At 44.6% G+C, this 23,044-nt stretch overlaps 1 protein-coding gene across 10 annotated transcripts in view; it reads left to right on the top strand.

Moving 5' to 3' along the window:
• Positions 1 to 23,044, top strand: part of FOXN3 (forkhead box N3) — a 460,729-nt gene that overhangs the window by 111,968 nt on the left and 325,717 nt on the right. For 5 of the 10 annotated variants that reach the window (XM_034937997.3, XM_034937996.3, XM_034937992.3 and 2 more), the window contains one exon: positions 19,029 to 19,131. The exons of 3 other annotated variants lie outside the window; for them this stretch is intronic. The gene's annotated coding sequence lies outside the window, so the exon portion shown is untranslated. The remainder of the gene's footprint in view (positions 1 to 19,028; positions 19,132 to 23,044) is intronic. 2 more of the 10 variants (XM_063596366.1, XM_034937994.3) reach the window with 1 other exon arrangement.

Here is a 23,044-nt window from a genome sequence, read left to right as displayed (position 1 = left end):
GCATTGACCTTTCCTTGCTGTTTCTGAATTAGTCACACTCTTCTCATTGTTTGTGTATGTCAGCAGCATGACCTAAATAAAGTTAGGGTTGATCTCTTTCAGAATATATTTTGGATTTCTCCTTACAATAAAGTTAAGGCAAGTTGATGTATGGTTTGCAATCAAATAGAAAGACCTTTTCAGCAAAGCCCTGGCTCAATGGTGGAGTGATTATTGAACACTGGTTTCTAGTTGTGGCCAAATTCTCAAATTTCTCAAGTGTTACCTGGCCTGCTAAGGACTCTAATAGAAAGCAGTCTCCATTTGTCACTGCCATTTTCCATTGGTGGGGCAACTCGATAGCTCCGATTGCCTGCATCTTACCTTACCACCTTGGAATTCCAGATTAGCCCAATGCTTACTGTTTTCAGGTCTCTGCCATTATGCTGTTAGGTGGCTTTCTAGGCTAAACTGATTGACTGCTTAATCAGCTGCTGTCCATGCTGTGTAGAGTGGATGGGTTCAGGGACAGTGTTTCATTAGCTGTGTAGCGTTAGGCAACCTACAGACTAAAGCAAAGAACTATACAACAACAATAACAACTAGAACTCCCTCAGTCATGCTGCATCTCTGATCTAGTTTAGGCTGCAGAGGTGAGATTTGACCATCATAACTCAGCCAGGCAGAAACCACATGGGGAAGTAATTCACGGAGCATGCATCTTTTTCAATCCTTTATTCCACCGTATGTTGTATTTCGCTGACCAGGATGGAGATCATTCTCATTCTGCATCTCTGGGATGCATGAAGTTGTGTTGGGGAAGAAAGTACTCATGACAATCTCATGTCTGGTTTAGAAGTTCCTGGGTGAGTGGGGAATGGATCCAAGAGCTCTGGGCATCAGGTCTCCAGACAGGACTAACTGGGGTTGGGGAAGTGGTAACAGCTGGTCCTGTGGGCCGTGGTTGCTGTTAGAGGGAGTTGCCTTTTGTAATAGTGGTAAGATTGTGATGTGTCATCTTATAAGAAGTCTATACCAAGAAGAGTGTCTTTGCTTAACCACTGTGAAGCCACTCCTCAGAGATTCTCCTAGATTTGTAGCTTTGATTAGGGTTAAAATCTGGACTTGGTTGGTGGGGAAGTGGTAGAGACTTAGGTGCCTGGAATGGGCGGTTCTGGACACTTTCCTCCTGCAGGGCTGTGGTTCTGGGCCTTACTGTGGCCTTCTCTAATGCCCCTGGGAAGAGCACAGCTCTACACAAACTGGGGCAGATTGAAGAATTAGTCCATTGGGAATTATTGCCAGTATGGATCCAGAAGAAAGGCTATTGTTTTGTTCTCCCAGCTCACCAACAAGGAGGTAAAAGATTGCTCACTTCTCTCACAAGCCTTGCCATCCACTTCCCATTTCCAAATACATAGAAATCAAAACATTCAGTGTTTGGACTTACCCCATGGCAATGCAGCCGTCCTGCAAACACATGGGTTGGATTCCTGACACGTGCCTGGGAATGTGAGCTAGCATAATGCTATGGATTTTGGTCTTCTGGGGGTTGGTGTCCCCTGAATGCATGTGAGTGGATTAGCAATGCACATGACTACTTGGTTTGTATATTCTCTGGCTGAGTGACCCAGTTCCTGGCCCAGGAACAGGATGAGCAAAGCTAGCTGGGTACCGTCAGGGAACCCTCCCAGCTGGGGCATGGGGGCACCTTCCTTCCTAGTCCAGGATGCAAACAAGTGTCAGAGCAAGGTGAGGAGGAGAGTCTCTGCTGTCCGTTTGGCTCTGGTCATTTCCTTTGTAGCTATGTAGATAAATAGAAGTAAGGGGCAAATCCGATGGGCTTGATATTAGAGCCTGTTTCATGGCGTCGCATCTGTCTTTGGAAGCAGCCATTGTGTGTGATCCTCTGACTTTTCCTCCAGTTGCTAACCATCTTGAATATTTTAGAAACCCTCTTATGTGTTAATATGCCCGGTGAGACAAGCATCATGATTTCTCCTTCACCAGTGACCAAACAGAGCTGCGGGGTTGTCAAGTGAATGTAGTGAAAAATCACACACTTGTAACCGAGCCAGGCTGTGCCAGAAGCCCAGTCCCTGACTCGGTCCTAGTGTTGTCTCTCAGATGGGGAAGTGGCTCTATCTATAAAACGTGTGGTTGCTATGAATTACCGGTGTTGGTAAGGAGAATTGGAAGCATTCTCATTTCTAGATTACCTTTCAAATATTCAAATTCATGCACCAGTAGCATATGGCTAGAACATTTATTTTTTCACTCAGATGTCTTCCAATGTGCTTCATTGAATTTGAAATCCACACCAGGTTTGAATTTTGAAAATGCCAACTGTATACTAACTGAATGTGAGAAATGAAGAAAACTTTCATAAATGTTTTTTTAAAAATAAATGGTGATTTATTTTTCTGTGTTCAGATAAACCAGCTATATGGGTTTTTTTTTTCTTCATTTTGGTTGATTTGCATTCTTGATAATATAGAAGGAACAATGTTTCCAGAGTATTCTTAGCTAATTTTCTGCAAAAGAGTTTGCAGTAGCACATATCAGACATTAAAGGAAAATGGGTCATGGAGTCTTTGGGCCACCTCTGCTGGCCGGGAGCTTTGGGTGGAGGGAGGAGCCTTTGTCGTCTTCAAATGGCTGTGTCTGCTGTGTCCTCTCAGCAAAATTTTGATTGAGAAATGATCTGATTCCTTTTTCTTCCCGCTTGGGGCTGAGTTTAGTTTGTAGGTGCCATTCAATGCTTTTGTTTCTCACCAGGTAAGAGATTTTCAAGCACTTCAGAACTCATAAAAGAGGGCTTTTATCTGCTTGGTTTTCCTCAGCTGCAGAGAAAATAAGTCTGAAAGTTTGTATCTTGCATGACCTCTGTCAGAGGCACCACCATAGAGTGGAAAGAACATTGGCCTGGAAGTCAGAAACTGCCCCATAACGGGTGGCCCAGGAGTCCTTTCCCTAAAGCCACCTGCAGCTCTAAGAGCTTCACAGTCCTTGGGATGACCCCCTGTGAGACACCTACTCCTTCTTTCTCCCCGACACTTATTAAAATACACCATATTCCCCATGAAATATAATTTATACACTGTACATCTTCAAATCTAAGTCACCATCAGTTGTAAACTGTATCATGATTTTATGCACCGCTAAGAAGAAAAAATGCTGCCTAATAAATGCACTCATTTCAGAGGATTCCTGTGTAGAAAAATGTGCAGTTTATAATTGGTGAAATATATGATGAGGTCAGTTGCAGTTGGGTAGTTGAGATAATGCCAAATGTTGTCAATTTTTTATAAAAAATGATCTATTTCTAACATGGACAGAGCTAAAATACCCATGTACCTGCTACCCAACTTTGGCAGAGCTCAACATTTGCTTCAAATATTTTTTTAAAAATAAAATAAAACATTGAAGACCCTGGTCCTTCCCTAATCCTGCACCTTGTCTCTCCTTCAGGGTCCCATGGGAACTCCATCTTGAGTTTGGTGCCTGTCATTCCCATGCATGTTTGTAAATTTTGACTGTATGTCTTTATATCCATTAAACACATACATTTAGTGTTTTTATTTTTTATTTTTATTTTTTGAGGTGGAGTCTTGCTTTGTCGCCCAGGCTGGAGTGTGGGATCTAGGCTCACTGCAACCTCTGCCTCCCGGGTTCAAGCGATTCCCCTGCTCAGGCCTCCCGCGTAGCTGGGATTACAGGCTCATGCCACCATGTCTGGCTAATTTTTTTTAATTTTTAGGAGAGTTGGGGTTTCGCCATGTTGGTCAGGCTGGTCTCGAATTCCTGACCTCAGGTGATCCAACTGCCTCGGCCTCCCAAAGTGCTGGGATTACAGGTGTGAGCCATCGCGCCTGGCCGTATTTAGTGTGTTTGTTTGTTTGTTTGTTTGTTTGAGATGGAGTTTCACTCTTGTTGCCCGGGCTGGAGTGCAATGGCGAGATCTGGGCTCACTGCCACCTCTGCCTCCCAGGTTCAAGCGATTCTCCTGCCTCAGTGTCCCCATATTTAGTGTTTTAAAAACCCTGCTAGCTTTCCACCAGTGTCCATTCCCTGTTCTTCCTTTGAATAGTAGAACCCCTGAGCTTTATGCAGACAGCTTCTGCCAGTGATGGCTCATGACTTAACGTCTGGCTGATGGATGCATGTGGAATGGATGGGTACACCCTCTGGATTTTTCCTTTAAAATGAAGGAGCAAACCCTTCATATCCTTTCTCCTCGTTCCCTCTGATTAGGACAGGGTCAAGGTGGTTGTGAGCTACTTATGACTATGCAGAGGAGGGAAACACACTAGGGAATACTGGAGCAACAAGGTAGAAAAACCCTCGGTTTCTGCCTTCACAGTGCCAGCTCGTCCACTCCCGACCTGACTGCCCGTCATCGTGAGCTGCTGTGTGAGAAGTAAACAAACCAACAAACGTATTTTTATTTAAGCCAGTATTATTTGTGCTCTACTAAAACAGCCACACACAAAAAGTTCCAACTAATATAAGTGGTTTATATTTTGATCGTGCACATTTCTAGTGACTTCTTGTATTAAAAACTTTATTTTTTCTTAAGGATTAGCATAAGATACATGTGTACAGTTGAACATTTCCTCAGATTTAGAAAAAGGAAAAAATACATCTTACCGCTTCCTCGATGGCTAGATATCTGTGTCCCGTCCTCCAGGCGACACGATCCCGTGGAGGGCACATTAATCTGAGCCCTTCACTGTCTTCCATGCAGAGATAGAGGGAGTTCATGCATACTGCGGACAGTTAGCTACTCAATCCCCAACAGGAGACATTTAAAGCAAACTTCACTGTGATAATTTCAGAATGAAAAGGAGACGTTTCCATTCATAGGAGAATTTCCTTCCCGAATCCTGCCTGAGCATCTGTGGAATCATCCTCAGAGTGAGGCCTTCCTGGTCAAGTTCTCTCCTCTGGGAGGCTGTCCCGTGACTCCCACGCCTGCACGGCAAACTGCGGGATGGCTGCTCCAGGAAAAAAGCCACCTCTCACCAGCCGGCAGGGCCAGGTCAGGGTACCAGGCTGGTTACAATACCTGCTTTCTGCGGAGTGGATGAGTGGCCCAGAGGGTAACAAGAACCATCTCCCATTTTCCCCTGTCCCTTTTTCCAGCCCCGATGCTGTTGGATAGGGGCACACCCCCAGCATGGTCCTGATCTCACAGGTCAGCTTGGCTTCTGGCCTTAAAGGCAGGTCTGTTCTTTGGTTTCCCTCTCAAAGGGCACTTGAAACGGAGTGGTGAAGGTCCCTGACCTCTCCTATTGAATAAGGCTGGTGTCATCAGTCTCGATCATGCCAGATGCCCACTGACCTTGGGTGAAGCTTCTCCCAGTCTCTCCTTGCATTAAGAACTGGGTTTTCAGGTGAGTGGTCCTCAGACTTCTGCAATTGACTCATTGCCTCAGTGCAAAGATCACAGGAGCCTCTTAGGCCATCCGTGCCGATGACTTCCAAACACACAACGGTGGCTCATGGAAGGAGTGGGAAGGAGAGCACTGCTCTGGGTGAGAGTTGGCAAGCTAAGTTCTACTGAAGAGTGCCCGTAAATGAAATTCATGGTGTAAAAAACCCAAGCTGGCTGAGTGCGGTGGCTCACGCCTGTAACCCCAGCACTTTGGGAGGCCGAGGCGGGTGGATCACCTGAGGTCAGGAGTTCAAGACCAGCCTGGCCAACATGGTGAAACCCCATCTCTACTAAAAATACAAAAAAAATAAGCTGGGCATGGTGGTGGGTGCCTGAAATTCCAGCTACGCAAGAGGCTGAGGCAGAAGAATCACTTGAACCCGGGATGCGGAGGTTGCGGTGAGCAACCTCAAACAAACAAACAAACAGAAAACCCAAGCCAAACAATACAAAATGACTCCCTTTCCGTGGAGGCTGCAACCCCAACTGGGAGAGTCCTGTACAATCATAGGACAAGAAAGAAAAAGAGGCACAGGGAACATGTGAGAAGCAGTTTGCACACTTTAGTCTGACTAGATGTCACAGTTCCCTTGATAGTTTTTGCAACCAAAAAAATGAAAATTACACGTAAAAGATTCTTTAAAACCAGTTCCTCTCGATTTACCTTATAACCAGTTCATCAGAAATTTACTTCCATTTTGAGTGTCTTTTGCATTCCCTGTCAATATCTCAAAAATTACTTTAATTTAGAAACTAAAATTAAGCATAAACTAAAGTTTAAAAACAAGCTGGGTAGGCCCTTAGAAGGCTTGATTTACAAACCTTATAATGCCAAAGACACGGCAAAAAAAAAAAAATCAAAATCAAAAGACATTCCCATGTAAAAACACCCAAAAAGGTTTTAAATTATAGGCAAATTGCTCATTAGGCAACTGGCTTTAGGCTAATTGACCTAGAGTCAATGACTTCCAAAAGTCGGCACTTCAGTGCTCAGGGACACTTTCTCAGGCCTGTATTCATCTTATTTCAGACAAAATTCTAATCGACTCTATTATTTGGTTTCTCAGCCTCTGGCATATTAGATGCGAATCAAAACAGGAGGGAACTGTGGGAGCCAGGCCACTTTGCACAGTGAGAAGACCAGCTGATACCCTGACAGGCAGGGTGGGGTGGGAGGAGGCCAGAGAATATTAAAATGTAAATACAAGGATTAGGAAATCACCCTAGTGTGGGGCCTTTTCCTGGACGGGTGACCTCTTCCTACACTCCTACACTGCTATGGCTTCTGAGATTGCCTCTCTATCATCATGGGCAGAGGTTCATAAAGCCAGGCAAGCTGTGAGAAATATCTGTAACAGGCTAAATCGTGAGCCACAGACTTTGCCCAATTCGTTGTTTTCATATACAATCCATTTTGAAAAGCTTTTCATCGCAAAGCATCCAATCATTGACTCGTGAGTTGGAGCATCCTTATAAAGCACCCAGTTCCCCCCACCCTCTGTGTGCAGCCCACCCACCAAGAGCTCTGTCCATAGGATGCCTCTGTGGCTGCATGAACACCCCCAGACCTACCTAGAAACAATTCTGCGTTCTGGAAACATTCACCTCTAGGAAGTCCTCTTTCACCAAACGGTAGCGTGACCAAATCCAGGTAGTTCTCAATATCCAGGGTAATTCGGGAGGAGGTCAGGAATAACCCAAATTGTGATGAAATTCACTTTCAGTTATCTAGTGCATGTAAGTGTGGCTAAGAAGCAGCCAGACAGAGGGCTGGGCGCGGTGGCTCACGCCTGTAATCCCAGCACTTTTGGAGGCAGAGGCGGGCGGATCGCAAGGTTAGGGGATCGAGACCATTCTGGCTAACACAGTGAAACCCCATCTCTACTAAAAATACAAAAAATTTAGCTGGGTGTGGTGGCATGTGCCTGTAGTCCCAGCTACTCTGGAGGCTGAGGCAGGAGAATTGGTTGAACCCAGGAGGCAGAGGTTGTAGTGAGCCGAGATCGAGATCGTACCACTGTACTCCAGCCTGGGCTATAGAGCAAGACTCCATCTCAAAAAAAAAAAAAAAAAAAAAAAGAGAGAGAAGCAGCCAGAGAGAATAGGAGAATATACTTGCAAATCGTATATTTGATAAGGGATAAATATCCAGAATACCTAGAGAACTCCTAAAAGAACAACCTAATTCAAAAATGGGCAAAGGACTTGAGCAGATATTTCTCCAAGGAAGATATACAAATAGCCAGTAGGAGTGTTAAAAAAAATGCTAAATGTCACTAATCATTGGGGAGAAATGCAAATCGAAATTACAGTGAGATACTGCCTCATACCTATTAGGATGGCTAACATTTCAAAAAAAAAAACAAACAGGAAAAAACAAGTGTGGTGAAGATGTGGAGAAAATGGAACCCTTGGACACCGCTGTAGGAATGTAAAGTGGTACAACTACTGTGGAAAATAGTATGGCAGTTCCCCCCAAAAATTAATATAAAATTACCATATGATCCAGCAAGTCCACTTCTGGTATATTCCCAAAATAACTGAAAGCAGGGTCTCAGAGATATTTATACATCCAGGTCGGGCATGGTGGCTCATGCCTGTAATCCCAGCACTTGGGGAGGCTGAGGTAGGCGGATCACCTGAGTTCAGGAGTTCGAGACCAGCCTCAACATGGAGAAACCCCATCTCTACTAAAAATACAAAATTAGCCGGGCATGGTGGTGCATGCCTGTAATCCTAGCTACTGGGGAGGCTGAGGGAGAAGAATTGCTTGAACCTGGGAGGCAGAGGTTGTGGTGAGCCGAGATCACGCCATTGCACTCCAGCCTGGGCAACGAGCAAAACTCCATCTCAAAAAAAAAAAAAAAAAAAAAAAGATATTTATACATTCATGTTCATAGCAGTATCATTCACAATTGCTATAACATGGAAGCAACGCAAGTGTCTATCGACAGATGAATGGATAAATAAAATGTGGTATATCTGTACAGTGAAATATTACTTAGCCTTAAAATGGAAGAAAATTGGCTGGGCGTGGTGGCTCACGCCTGTAATCCCAGCACTTCGGGAGCTGAGGCAGGTGGATCACCTGAGGTCAGGAGCTCTAGACCAGCCTGGCCGACATGGCGAAACCCCATCTCCACTAAAAAATACAAAAATTAGCTAGGTGCGGTGGTGGGCGCCTGTAATCCCAGCTACTCGGGAGACTGAGGCAGGAGAATCACTTGAACCCGGGAAGCAGAGGTTGCAGTAAGCTGAGATTGCGTCATTGCACTCCAGCCTGGGAGATAGAGCAAGACTCCATCTCAAAAAAAAGAAAGAAAATTCTGACACACGCTACAACATGGATGAACCTGGAGGACATTACACTGAGTGAAATAAGCCAGTCACAAAAAGGCAAATATTCCGTGGTTCCACTTTTATGAGGTAGAAGAGTCAAAATCGTAGAGACAAAGTAGAATGAAGGCTACCAAGGGCTGGGGTCGGGGGAATGGAGAATGGGGAGTGATTGTGTGCTAGGTACAGAGTTGTAGAGATGGATGGTGGCGATGGTTGCATGTCATTATGAATATATTTAATACCACTGAACTATACACTTAAAAGTGGTTAAGATGGTAAATGTTATGTCATCTGTATTTTACCACAATAAAAACATTGCTGGGTGTAGGGGGATGACAGCCAGCATCTGGAATGGCTTACTTCCTTAGGGAGGCTAAATATAATAATTACTGCTGCTCCCAATCCCCCTTTCACTTCCAAAGCCCAAGGACCCCCCCAGGTATCTTTCCACTCCAGGGCCCTCTCTGAGGAGTGGTGTCAGGACTTGGGCTGGCACTCCTGGGAAGGAAGGTGGCGCGGGGTGTAGTGAGCAGGCTGAGATGATCTGCTCTGGGAGCGCTTGCTGCACTCAGCCTAAAGCCTTGGGAGAAGAAATGGGTGGGTGAGGTCAAAGAGGAGGATTTGCCTAACTTCCACCACCAGCCATAGTTAATCCCCAAACCAATTAATCTGATACTTAGTATCTATCCTTTTATAACTATTGTTAACTCTAGTCAAGTACTGTTTTTTTGAGACGGAGTTTTGCTCTTGTCGCCCAGGCTGTAGTGTAATGGTGCCATCTCAGCTCACTGCAACCTCCGCCTCCTGGGTTCAAGAGATTTGCCTGCCTCAGCCTCCCGAGTAGCTGGGATTACAGGTGCCTGCCACCACACCCAGCTAATTTTTGAATTTTTAGTAGAGATGGGATTTTACCACGTTGGCCAAGCTGTTCTCGAGCTCCTGACCTCATGATCCACCCGCTTCAGCCTCCCAAAGTGCTGGGATTACAGGCAGCCAACTGCATTGTGAGCATGCTTAGGAGCAGCACGGCCCCTATAGAGAACATCGGATAAGGTGACCTAAGCAAGGTCTGACACTTACCTTGTGGCCTCGGACCAGTTGCTGATTTTTGGAGCCTCAGTGTATCTTCTGTGAAATGAGATTGGTGATACCTACCAAGTTAATTCGTGGAACTCTCATGAGAGTCAAATGAAATAACCCATGCCAAAATGCTTTGTGATACTAGAGGAATGTAAGGGCATTGATAATGGCAGAGATTTGAACTTGAAGCAAATAAGAGGCAGAAATGTAAAGTTAATGGAAGGGACTGCAGTTTTCATTGCTGTGGTTCTGCCTCTGAAGTTTATGAGTACTGGTCGTGATTAGTTAAAGGGTAATCCTTACCTGCCCTGCTAATACTTGAAGACTAGGTTTTCTACTGGACCCTAACATCTTTTTGAGATTGCTTTTAAAAAGTGATGAATTTCTTTAACCAGTAAGGTGTGTATATATCCATTTTCTGTTCTGCTTTATTTTAGGAATGAATTTATTATTATTATCATAGTAAATAGCCAAGCATGATTCAATTTAGGAAGATAACAGGAAAAGTTTGCTCATCTTTTCTAGGCTAATTTTGCCATAATCCCCACAAATAAAGTAGTGGTTTCTTTAAAATATGCCAGTTCAGGGTCACAGAGCTGCACTTTTAAAGCCTACAATTGATTGTTTAGTGCGAAAATTGTATTCAAGTGAAACACATCAGCATGCAAATCTAAAACGTGGCCATTTTCATCTAGATTGAATATTATTAACCAGCCCAAGGGATATGATGTAATTAAGATTTTGAACAGCTTACTTTTGTCTACTGTGATGAGTATTACCCCAATATTTAAAGCGGCTTACCAGTTGAATAATGAGAAGGTGGCCCAGTGCACCAATAACCATGCATTTTGGCTTTTAGGTGCAGTGAATGAGTTTGACTTTTCTTCACAGGTCCAAGCATTGATAAGGGCAGAGATATGAACTTGAAGCAAAAAAGAGAATGTTCAAATTCCAGGAAAATCACAATTCCTTTCTGAATAATGGCAGATTTCCATCTCATTGCCTACTCACTCATTTTAATACCTTCTTGCATGGGTTTAGGAATAAAGACCAAGTGGGGACAGATGAATCCCTTGTTAAGGGTTTATGCTTTTGCCTAATTAAAACTATTGGGTTTATAGCCTGCTAATGCAGCTCTACTTGGAAGGGAGAACAACTCTTAGCTTGGATCCACTTCAGAAAGTTTGCAAGGCCTCCCTCTGCCTTTCAGAGAACTGAGAAGGTACATTTCTGATAGCATCTTTCTTCTGGTGCAATTCCAGGATAACTGTTCTTCTTAGGGGAGACAAGATGCTCACCTTTTCTGTCCTTCCCACACCATTTTAAAAGAAAGACAAAGTTCTTTATTTCTCCCAGGAGAAGTTCAGGAAAGGATCCATTGCAGAGCTGCACCACCTTAAGCAGACAGCCGGCAGGCTAGGTTGGTACCACGGCTCATTTCAGCCATCCGTATTTTCAGGTGTACCATATGTATTTAGTACATCATTTGATAATGCTAAAAAAAATTAAAGCAGTGTGAGACTAAAGGAGAAAGAAGATGAATGTTAGCATTCCCCTGGGGTTCATGGGTGAAGGAATTAACACAGCGTGGCACTCTACCCTAGCTGTGTTTGTTTCCATGGCAACAGCTACGTACATGTTTCAGACTATCTACAGTGACACAGTTGCAGAAATAGTAGCTTGCAGGTTTCTGATATCGCATCAGTGGACAGGCGGCATGCACTATATTAAGTAAGTGTAAAAGAATTTAAAATATAGCTCTGGATTCAGATGTGTATTAGCTCAACCGAACGATGTGTCGGGGGTTGCGGCATTCCCCTTCTGCACGATGGCAAAATCTGGGCAAAGTTGAAAGTTGCAAGATTCCAGTCAAACAATTGTCCTTGCTTGGGTAAATATCCTCAAATGAAAAAAATGTGAGTTACAAAGGTAAGAAAATGGCCTTGGCAGATGACATATCAAAGAAGGATATTGTTAATGAAGCTATTTTTTTTTTTTTGGAGGGGGGTAGTGATGGATAAGAAATGAAAGCTTTGGTTGGAAATAGCTGAGTCTTAAAGCAAATCGAATGTGCAACAGAATCTTTTTAACAGCTGCTGAGTTTATGGCAACTAAGGTCTTTGAATGTATCACTGTAGAAATTGCTTTTATATCAGAATGATCAGGTGAGGAGCAGAGAGGTTGATTAGGTGTGCGGTTAAGGGGAAATCGGGGCTCCATTGTCTTTTCTGAAAGCTTATGTAAATATCTCATTCTCTCCAAGCTGACCCTGGTTTGTCTTTGACATTTGCTGCTACTTTTTAGTACCATTTGCTGTTATCTGTGTTGATCTCATGCTGCCACATTGTAACCTTATATGACTTCAGTGTTGGTTACAGAGCAACCAAGTAAAGATGATAGACTTTGTAAGTGTGTGACTTTGCAACCAAATTGTGCAGTAATTTCGGAGGAGTGTTCAAATGAGTATTTATTTGCCTGCTAGACCCCTACTTTTGAATAGCAGCCTAGGTATTAGGTTAATGGATTTCAATGTGCACGTTATGATTGTGGGAGCTTTCAAGTATCTTGTAGTTCAATTTACACTGAGTTTTTAATGTCAAAAAATTTTTTTATTTATGCCCATTATTCGATTTAAGCCTGCATTTACCTCATAGTTTTATTATTCGTGTATCAGTGAAGAGAATGTAAAATGGCATGGTAATTTAAGCTAATCTATTCATTTGAAGAAGGTTAGTTTTCCGACCACAGGTGGACTTTTAGAAAAAGCGATGCAGACAGCTCTTTGGGCTGTATGAAACTATTTTTTTATGTGCACAGGGAACTATCTACAGTATGTACTGCATATTATTCTTTATAGTCATTATTTGATCAGATGTTAAGAGAATACCTCTGAGGGGCTCGGAGCTTCCGAGCACCCACGCATGTGGAGGGCCAGGACAGGTTTTGGATTATAAACCAGGGACTTGAACCCTGGAATGTACCACACCCCAGTGGGTAGATACAATGTGCCTTTCTAAATAAGTTGATAAATGAAATGAATGTTGAAGCTTTCCATATATGCCCATGTGTAGTCTGAGCAATCCAGAGATGGGAATTGAAATTTGTGTCTTCTATGGGGGTTGTTTTTTGGTTTTATTTTGTTGAGACAGGGTCTCACTTTGTCGCCCAGGCCAGAGTGCAGCGGTGCTATCTCGCCCTACTGCAACCTCTGCCTCCTGGGCTCTAGCAATCCTTCTGCCTCAGTTTCCCAAGTAGCCGGGACAACAGGCACATACCACCATGCCCAACTAAAAGACCTCACTATATTTTCCAGGCTGGTCTTAAACTCCCGGGCTCAAGCCATCCTCTCGCCTCAGCCTCCCAAAGTGCTGAGATTATAGGTGCGAACCTTGGGAAACTTTTTAATGGTGGCTCATACCGAAGGCAGCTCCATTCTCAGAGGACGAGCTGCTCTGCCCACTTGTACCCCCCACTTCAGTGGAGTTTTAAGACCCATCTTTGGGGTGGGTGGGAGGGCAGACCTCTGTCCCCATGCCCTGGCTTGTCTGGTGTGTGCCCCATGTATCCTGGGACTTCTCTGTGTGAAAGCTGCATGATCCCACGTGTGCTTGGCCCCCCCAGGCTGAGGGGACCAAATAGCATTGGTAGGAGAGAGTTTACATGACGTTCTGTTATTGTGTTTGAAGGACCTTGGAAAACTTGGGCTCAATAACCTGGGACTCTGACACTGGAGATCAAAAAAGTTTCAGTGAACTACTTGGATGACTAGTTCAACTTTTCTTTTTTGGGGAGTGCTGGAGCAGGCCCTTCCAACAGTCAGGACGTTTGTGTATTTTTTTCATCATACAGAAATATTTTCCAGTGTAGAAACAAACCAAAACAAAACACCCGTCTGTGCTATTTTAACTCTTTTGTAAGAATAGAAAAACACATGAACCTAAATGTAAAGCGCTAGGCCGAACTCGTCATTGGAATGTGAAATCTTGGCAGTACTTAGAGGAAACTCAATCGCTTCCATTCAAAGGGCCAGGAAATTGATTTAGAAAAAAAAATAAATTTGAGGGATTCCCAAATAGTGGCAAGGTGGAATGACTAAGAGAAGCGTGAAGGTACAGACGGATCTTATTCCCAGTCATAAATGGTGGTAACATGGTCCGAATAAACCTCCCGAGGCAGAGCTCATCTGGAGTCTCCATTGCCCAGAACTTCTGAAGATTCCCAGAGACCCCAGGATGAAAGGTTGGCATCCAGGGCTTTCCACTTTGAGTTTCTTTCCAGCTTCTCGTCTCACTGTGTTTTCTTTTCCTTGGGCATCCTGTGCCCCTGTCCATGGGTCCTGAATTCTGTGCCCTGACCATACTTGAAAGCACATAGGCCTTTGCTCTCACCGTTACCTCTGTCCGGATGCCTATAGTCCCATCTTTGCTTTGCAAGGCCCAGCTTAAATTCTGCTTCCTCTGTAAAACCTTACAGATCTCCCCCTTTCATTGAAATGATTTCTCCATCCTCCGCGTTCACTTAACCATTTATTTGTCAATGATCATAGCACATATTGCATTGTATTAAGGTTAGCAGTGGCCGGGAGCAGTGGCTCACGCCTGTAATCCCAGCACTTTGGGAGGCTGAGGCGGGAAGATCACCTGAGGTCGGGAGTTCGAGACCAGCCTGACCAATGTGGAAAAACCCCGTCTCTACTTAAAAAAAAAAACAAAAAACAAAATTAGCCAGGTGTGGTGGCGCATGCCTGTAATCCCAGCTGAGGCAGGAGAATCGCTTGAACCCGGGAGGCGGAGGCTGCGGTGAGCCGAGATCGTGCCATTGCACTCCAGCCTGGGCCACAAGGGTGAAACGCTATCTCAAAAAAAAAAAACAAAAATGATTAGCAGTGTATCTCCTTAACTAATATGTAAATGTATTAAAGACAAGGGCCATGACGTATGTACTTTTGTAGGATTCGCCATACCTAGAATAATACTGTAATGGAACTGTTGTATTTAACTGAATTCTTAAAACCTTGTAAAGATATACATTGTGGACCAGTTGTCAAATGCTTCTGTTCTTTGAGCAAAAGGAATCTGTTGGCTGCTGAGATTCCGAAGGCTGTGTCTGTCACAGCACCAGAAGCATCTGGACCCATTCAGCCACTTTCAGATGCTTCCAAACTTCCTGCTGTTTGTCATCGGCTAAACTCATGGAACAAACCAGGTGAATGGCTGATCTTTTTCATATTCATAGAATCACTAGATTTTAGAGCCAGAAGGAACCTCAGGGAGCTAAATTCATTTTATAGAGGAGAGAATTTGAAACCTGAACTGCCAAGTGACTTCTTCAAAGCGAGAGAGTTGGTTAGCGCCCCAGGTGTGTGGACTTAGCTTAGCCCACAATACCTCCACATGCTCCTGTCTGCCAGGCCTTCTTGGCATGGCCTTGGGTTCCACTTAAGGCATCAGGGATCAGCTGGTGCTTTCTGCCCATGTCTGGCTTGCTTTCTATATGTAAACACCGTCATCCAACAACAATCCGTTCACCACTCTTTGCTAAACGCTGATATCATTGGGATAGAATTAAAAACAAAAGTGGACTGGGAGTTGAGCTCAGGGGAACCGGGAGCAAAGCTAACAATTCATTAGCCGTCGCTGAGGACACGGCAGCTGCTGAATTCAGTCAAGTTCAGACCCTTAAAAAGAGTGGAAAAAAGAAAGCACATGCCTCCCAGCGCCTGGGCACCGTATCGCTGGGCCAGCTGGGCGCAGCACTGTGGCAAAAAAGATCTCTTCGTTTTCAGAAATCTGAGCCTCCGACCTTGCAGACAGGGAGGGGAATGTGGCTGCAACTTTACTGCATTTGGCATTACGTTTTACTCCTGCCTGCAGTTGTATCAGACACAGCTCCTGTGTGGAGTCCATGAGGATCTGAGAAAAGAACCAGCCCTCCAAGCTGACATAGGAGCAAGCTGTCTCAAGAAAGATGTGCGTGCATGTGTGTGCATGCGTGTGTGTGTGTGTAAGGCTTGCATCTGAGGCTGACAGGCTTTTTAAGAGGAACTCTTGGTTTCTGTGTAAATGTGTGCCTCTTCTGCCCAGAGTTAGCCTGTTAAGGGAATAAAGCGCAATTCAGGTTTTGGAGTTGGAAGCCTGATTAATCTCTCTGCCAGTTACATATGGAAATAAATTAGTAAATGGTCCATCTGGGACTAAACTACTGCAGAGATGATAAATTATTGCCATCGTATATGTTGGTGTTGCTGAAGACTGAGTTGTGCTCACCAGGAGCTGCTAAAACATAACTAGATGCTCTATTGTGGTTAGAGGAATATAAAAAAAATTTTTAATTACAAGTAAAAGATTTACCTTGAAATGCTTTTTGGGAGAATGGTTTGGTTGATGCCAAGTTTGTTCCTCAGAACTGCTGTATCTGCAGATATTTAAAAGGAGAATCTCAAGGGCATCAGAAACATGTTGCTTTTATATTTTCAAAGGCCAGTAGGATAACAAGTGTTAATTAGTAGCCAAACGCCTCGATGAGGAGGATAATTCTATACCTCTATATAGTATGGCACTTTATAATTTTCACAGCAACTTCATTTCTATTTTCTTATTTAAATTTCCAAGAAGGTGGGGTAGGTCAGTGCCTCTTTTTCTTGATAGATGAAAAACTGAGGTTCAGGGGGTTTAGTGCCTTGTCCATAATGACTCAGAAAGTTGAGTGGCAAAGCTGGCATGGGTAAGCAGAGACTGCCAATTTTGAATCCGGCTTCATTTCAATCCGAGCCTTGGTGTGACATGAAAAACATTTTCAGTACCCCCTTGTTCACCTACCAACATCGGGAAATAAAACCTTCTATTTATGTCCATTTTCTAGAAGCAATGCCATACCAACTTGATCATGAAAAGCATTTTTTCCTCTAACTGGAGATGTGTTGATTTAACTGTTTTGGTGACTGAGTCATACCCCTCTCAACTTGAGTGACAGTATTTTTTTAAAGCTAAAACCAGAGATGTCCTCAGGGGCTGTTGAGGCGTGGCAACATTTTGCCCCTTTGCAGAACGGCCCGAGGTGACTGTGACTTCCAGATTCTTGTACCTACTTTAAAATTCTGTGTGTGCGTTCTTCCTCCTGGACAAACCTTCTGCTATTAATCCTTGAAGCAGTTGCGGTTCTTCCCTCTAGAAAATGCACTGCCGAAAGTACAGAAAAGTAAACTGGATGTAGTTTTTTTTTTTTTTTTTTTTGAGATGGGGCAATGGCACCATCATGGCTCACTGTGGCCTTGACCTCTAAGTTCAGATGCTCCTCCCTCTTCAGCCTCCTAGGTGGCTGGGACTGCAGGCGTGTACCACTACACCTATTTTTTTGTTTTGTTTTGTATTTTTTGTAGAGATGGGGTTTTGCCCCGTTGCCCAGGCTGGTTTTGAACTCCTGGGCTCAAGCGATGTGCCCACCTCGGCCTCCCAAAGTGCTGGGATTACATTACAGGCATGAGTCACCATGCCTGGCCCAGACATTAATTAAACATCAGCCACTGGTGCCTGCTCGGTGGTCTTTAATGAAAAAGAGGAGCCACCAGCCTGACCAACATGGCGAAACCCTGTCTGTACTAAAAGTACAAAAATTAGCCCGGTGTGGTGGCAGCTCCTGTGATCCCAGCTGCTGGGGAGGCTGAGGCAGGAGAATCGCTTGAACCAGGGAGGCAGAGGTTGCAGTGAGCTGAGATTGTGCCACTGCACTCTAGTCTGGGCAACAGAGAGAGACTCTGTCTCAAAAAAAAAAAAAAAAAAAGAGCCCCTAGCTCTTACCTGTCTGCCCTTGGAAGTAACCTTGTCTCACTCAGATCACCTTCAAATTTCTCTTGTATCAGCCAGACCTGGTTACCCCGTGCCCCCGAATAGCCCTCACGCTTTCCAACCTCCGGGCCTTCGCTTCGGTTGCTGTCTGGTTTTTGTTGTTGTTAAAATTCTGTCCTAATCTCAAGGCCATTATTATTGTCTTCATGATGCCTTCCTTTCGTGGCACCCCCCACTCCTCACCCCAAACAGAAACAAATGTCTCCTTTGTCTTGACACTCTCCAGCCGTTATAAGAAATAACACGGTCTGCCAGTGTTTGAGTTGCTTGTGCATGTGTCTTATTTTCCACAGTGGACAATATATTTCTCGAGGGCCGGTTCTTTATCATCTCTGACTCTTCATCCCTCCATGATGCGATCCTTAACTCTATGCTTTGTCCTTATAGGAGCTTAAACACAAAGTAGAGTAGGGTGATTTTATTTTACAACAGAATGTCTTTGTATGGGTGGATAAATTAATGATCTAAGGTATATCAGAATTACTTGGAGGACTTGTTAAAACACAGATTTCTGGGCCCTACTTCTGGATAATATATTCTGACTCAGTAGATATCAGGTAGGGGCCAAGAATTTGCATTTCCAACAAACTGTCAGTCAATGTTGATGCTGCTATTCCAAGACCCACAGTTTGGGAACCGCCGATCTAATTAATATACTCCTAACATTCTCAGACTACAGCGCGTAGGCTAATGCCATTCTTTTCATTAGAGAGTTCATTGATTTGTTATCCTTGAGGCCCCGGTTAAAAAGATATCTTCTTCAGAGATTATTATGCAATCTGTCTCATGTACCAACTTTCCTATTTTGCAAGATTATTGGTTAACCATGGCCTGATAACTTGCAGCCCATTTAGTGAGGAGTAGAGCCAGAGACATTTCATTTCACAACAATAAAATAGAGTCGTTGACTTTGCAGCCTGTACACTTGGTCTACCCAGTGGATCAAGGCTGGTCCGTGGGGTGGAATGCTGGCCTTGAGCGCTTGTGGGTGCTCTGATGTTTTTCCTTTATGTAGACAAGTGTTTGAGTAGCAGCTGTAGTACATAAAATGATCTCACAAATGTCTCAATGGCAGTTGTAGCAAAATAAAATAATCTCACATTGAGATGGCATGTATTTTCAAATTTCTGGATCTTCTTATGCCCCATGAGACAGTTTCAAAAACACTCCATCGTGAAAGATCCTGTCTTTTAATAACGATCCAAGAAATAAAGAGGTACTGTTACAATTGGCTTTTTCACTGAAGTGCGTCATTTTCTAGAGTCAGGCCAGAGATGACATCCATTGTGGTTGCAAGGGCTCTCTCTGCTGCTTCTGCTTAATTCTGACTTCCTACTGCTCCTCTCCAGCAGCCTCTAGAAGACCAGCATTCTCGTGATTATGGAGGCCCCTCTGTCCTTTCTGTGACGGGAGCAATGCTGACCTCGGTTTCCTGGACCCATTCCGACTCAGGTAATCACACTGCCTTCCCCAGCTCGCCATGCTTTACGTAGATTGCATTGAATACATGAAATGCCAAAGCTATATTTAAATGCAAATGCCAAATTGATTATTTCTCCATCAACTGGTATCCTCCCCCGCCTCCCCCCAATCTTCTTAATGATCAATTTATGCAGCTGATCAGACTTGACAATGTGGTCAATCCAATTTAGGCATTAAGATGATTAAAAACATTGAATCACATCTTTATTTAAAATTCTGGTGTGAGTCGTAGAAATACAAAGCCACCGGAACATTGCTGGGAATTTTCACATAGAAATTAGCTTCTAAATTATTTTTGTTGCCACAATCTCATGTTTTACTTTAATTGTATTAATCTTTCTAATGTTGTACTTTTAGTTGAGTTCAATAAGTATTGAGTATCTGTTGTGTGTTCTTGGGACAGGTGGGGATGAAAAAGTAGAAGGCTGCCTCCTATCCTCAGGGAGCCCACAGTTTAGGCAAATTTGACTCACTCATAAGAAAATGGCAGATGGTGCTGAGCATAGGGCCAGGGCTATGAGCTAGCGGTAGTTCCTTGGTTCAGGGAATGGAGAAGCTTTGAGGATTGGGATTGAAATAATTAGGGAAGAATTCATGGACCAGGGAGGGCCTCAGTTGGGCTTTGTCACTGTGGATCATTTGGCCAGGCAGAAGGAAGAGGCATGGCATTGAGCCTTGAGGGGAAGACAGGAATGAACCCACCATGAGCCCAGGCAGTGAGGGCCTGACTGCCTCGATCAGAAGGTCTAGAGGACCCAGATCTTCTGCCCCACCCAGAACCAGACTCCCCGTCAGGGGTCCCTTGAGGATCCTGGAGTGGAGCCCATTGGGGAAACTCCACCTTCCCGTTGCAGAGGGGCTTTGGCTGGCACTGTCCTGCTGGGACAGTGGTTTCTGTTGCCCCCACCCTGGCTTGGCCACTGCTTTGCTGATCTTTTCTGCTTCTCTGGGCCTGTCCACACCCTGCCTCTGCCTGTCTACCTGATTATTTACTCTTCTCTCACACACCTGCCATCCTCCCCTCTGAGCTCTGTCTGGCCTTTGGGGCTTGTCAGGGCCCTGGGATGAGCTCTGTGAGGTCAGTTCCTGGTGATTCACAAGGGGCGATTCTGAGAAGTGGAGCTGCAGGGGAGGAAGCATAAGTTAAGAACACGCATTTATAAAGTAAGGCTGGGAGCTCATCCAGAGAGTTCTGAAAGCCAGAATTAAGGGAGGGTCTCAAGGGGGAGGGCTGGGGCTGTAGTCAGGGATGGGAGCCAAGTGCCCTGATTACTTTGGGTATGGTGCAGTGGATCCTGTCCACCCCTCACTCTCCCCCAGGTCTGCCCTTTCTTAAGCTGGTGGAAGCAGTGGTGGCTTTCACTGCCCTGGGTCTTTTTTTTCTTTGAGAGAGTCTTGCTCTGTCACCTAGGCTGGAGTGCAGTGGCGCCATCTCTGCTCACTGTAACCTCCGCCTCCCAGGTTCAAGCTGTTCTCCTGCCTCAGCCTCCTGAGTAGCTGGGGCTACAGACGTCCACCACCATGCCCGGCTAATTTTTGTATTTTTAGTAGAGATGGTGTTTCACCATATTGGCCAGGCTGGTCTCAAACTCCTGACCTCAAGTGATCATCCTGCCTTGGCTTCCCAAGGCACATTCTCCAAAGTGCTAGGATTACAGGCATGAGCTACCGCACCTGGCCTGTCCTGGGTCTTAAAGGTGCTACTAAGAGTTGTCAGCGGAGACCCCGCTCACTGCCTGTTGGGTCCTCCCTGGCCACACACCATCTGCCTTCCTGCACACAGGTGTGCAGAAGCTTGGGCCTTCTGGAATCATAGCCTGGGATCACCAGCCACCAGGAAGTGGAAGAACTAGAATAGCAGTATTTGTGTTCTCCTCCCACTGCAGAAATTGCCTAATAGATTGTTGCCACCCCTCCTAAGCCCAGGCCAGGGGTTGGTAAACCACGGTCGGCCCAGGGGCCAAATACTGCCTGCCATCTGTCTGTGCATCGCCAATGTACTAAGAATGGTTTTCACATTTTTCAGTGGTTGGGAAAAATTAAAAGAATAAAATTTTGTGCCTTATGAAATGTATATGGAATGCAAATTTCAGTGTCCCTAAATAAAATGTTATTGAAACAGAGCCATGTTTGTTCATTTCTGGATTATCTATGGCAGTTGTTGCCCTTACAATGGCAGAGTTAAATAAGTGCAATGGAAACCATGAAATATTTACCCTATGGTCTTTTATGGAAAAAGCTTACCAACTCCTGGCCTAGGCAGTTGTGTGACGTAAGTGTTTGCGAAATTTGATGTGTGGAGCTTTCTCCCCATTAAGAAAATAGGTTGAAAGGATGAGTAGGATTAGAATAGGAAGGAGCAGAAGGGGGGATTTTCTGGAGTGAGAAAGCGAATTGGTCACACTCTAGTTGGATATTTCCATTCATCTCTTTAACTTAAAATAAAACCTAGATGCAACATGAGGCCATTTCGTCTTAGGGTTGTCTGTAAGATGAAGCATCCAGACTTCTTGGATTAACCTAAATGTTGGAATAAATCAGCACCAAATTAAAACAAACCTTGCATTTTGGAACTTTTTTCTTTTTACTTGGCTCTGGGTGTGAACGATTTTATTTTAAACCAAATAAATATTTTGTTTTAAATCAAGTAAGCTTTGAAGGCTTACCATGAGTAAGCTATGGCATTTAATCTTGGCAATGCTTTTTCCCAATCTGGTAGCATTTTATGATACTGTTGAATGAAAACTATAGTAAAAGATGTGGGTTCTAATCTTACTAACCGGCTGAGCCAGGGCAGGCAGTAGTATATCAGGGTAAAAAGTACACCCAGGCCAGGTGCAGTGGCTCACGCCTGTGATCCTAGCACTTTGGGAGGCCGAGGCAGGAGGATCACCTGAGGTCAGGAGTTCAAGACCAGCCTGACCAACATGGTGAAACCCCGTCTCTACAAAAATACAAAAATTAGCTGGGTGTGATGGTGGGTGCCTGTAATCCCAGCAACTTGGGAGGCTGAGGCAGGAGAATCACTTGAACCCGGGAGGCAGAGGTTGCAGTGAGCCGAGATCACGCTATTGCATTCCAACCTGGGTGACAGAGTGAGACTCTGTCTTAAAAAAAGTACACCCCACATCTCAGGGGCTTAGTACACCCCACATCTCAGGGGCTTAGTACAACAAAAGCTTATGTCTCATTTGCCCAGAGTTGGGATTGGGCCAGTGTAGCTCTCTTGCATCCAGTATTTTGAGGTCCCAGGCCTCTTTCATCTTGTGATATCTACATCTCAAAACATGGCTTCCTGGCTGCTGCAACATGTGAAGGAGAGTTGAGAATGTACACCCATTCTTTTTTCTTTTTTGAGACAGAGTCCCACTCTGCCTCCCAGGCTAGAGTGCAATGGTGCGATCTTGGGTCTGTGCAACCTCCACCTCCTGGGTTCAAGCGATTCTCCTGCTTCAGTCCCCCGAGTAGCTGGGATTACAGAAGCGCGCCACCGCACCTGGCTAATTTTTGTATTTTTGTAGAGATGGGGTTTTGCCATGTTGGCCAGGCTGGTCTTGAACTCCTGGCCTCAAGTGATCTATCCACCTTGGTCTCCCAATGTGCTGGGATTATAGGTGTGAGCCACTGCACTGGCTCCATTCTTTTTTTTTTTTTCATACAGGGTCTTGCTCTGTTGCCCCAGCTAGAGTGCAGTGGTGTGATCATGGCTCACTGTAGCCTTGAACTCCTGGGCTCAAGGGATCCTCCCACCTGAGCCTCCTGAGTAGCTGGGATTACAGACACATGCCACCATGCCCAGCTAATTTCTTTATTTTTTAGTAGAGACAGGGTTTCACCATGTTGGCCAGGCTGGTCTTGAACTCCTGGCCTCGAGTGATCCACC

The sequence above is a fragment of the Pan paniscus genome, chromosome 15 (genome assembly GCF_029289425.2).
Source record: "Pan paniscus chromosome 15, NHGRI_mPanPan1-v2.0_pri, whole genome shotgun sequence".
In the NCBI taxonomy this organism is placed as follows: Eukaryota; Metazoa; Chordata; class Mammalia; order Primates; family Hominidae; genus Pan; species Pan paniscus.
The sequence above is the reverse complement of the archived record's forward strand: the minus strand, read 5'-3'. Positions and strand labels throughout refer to the sequence as shown.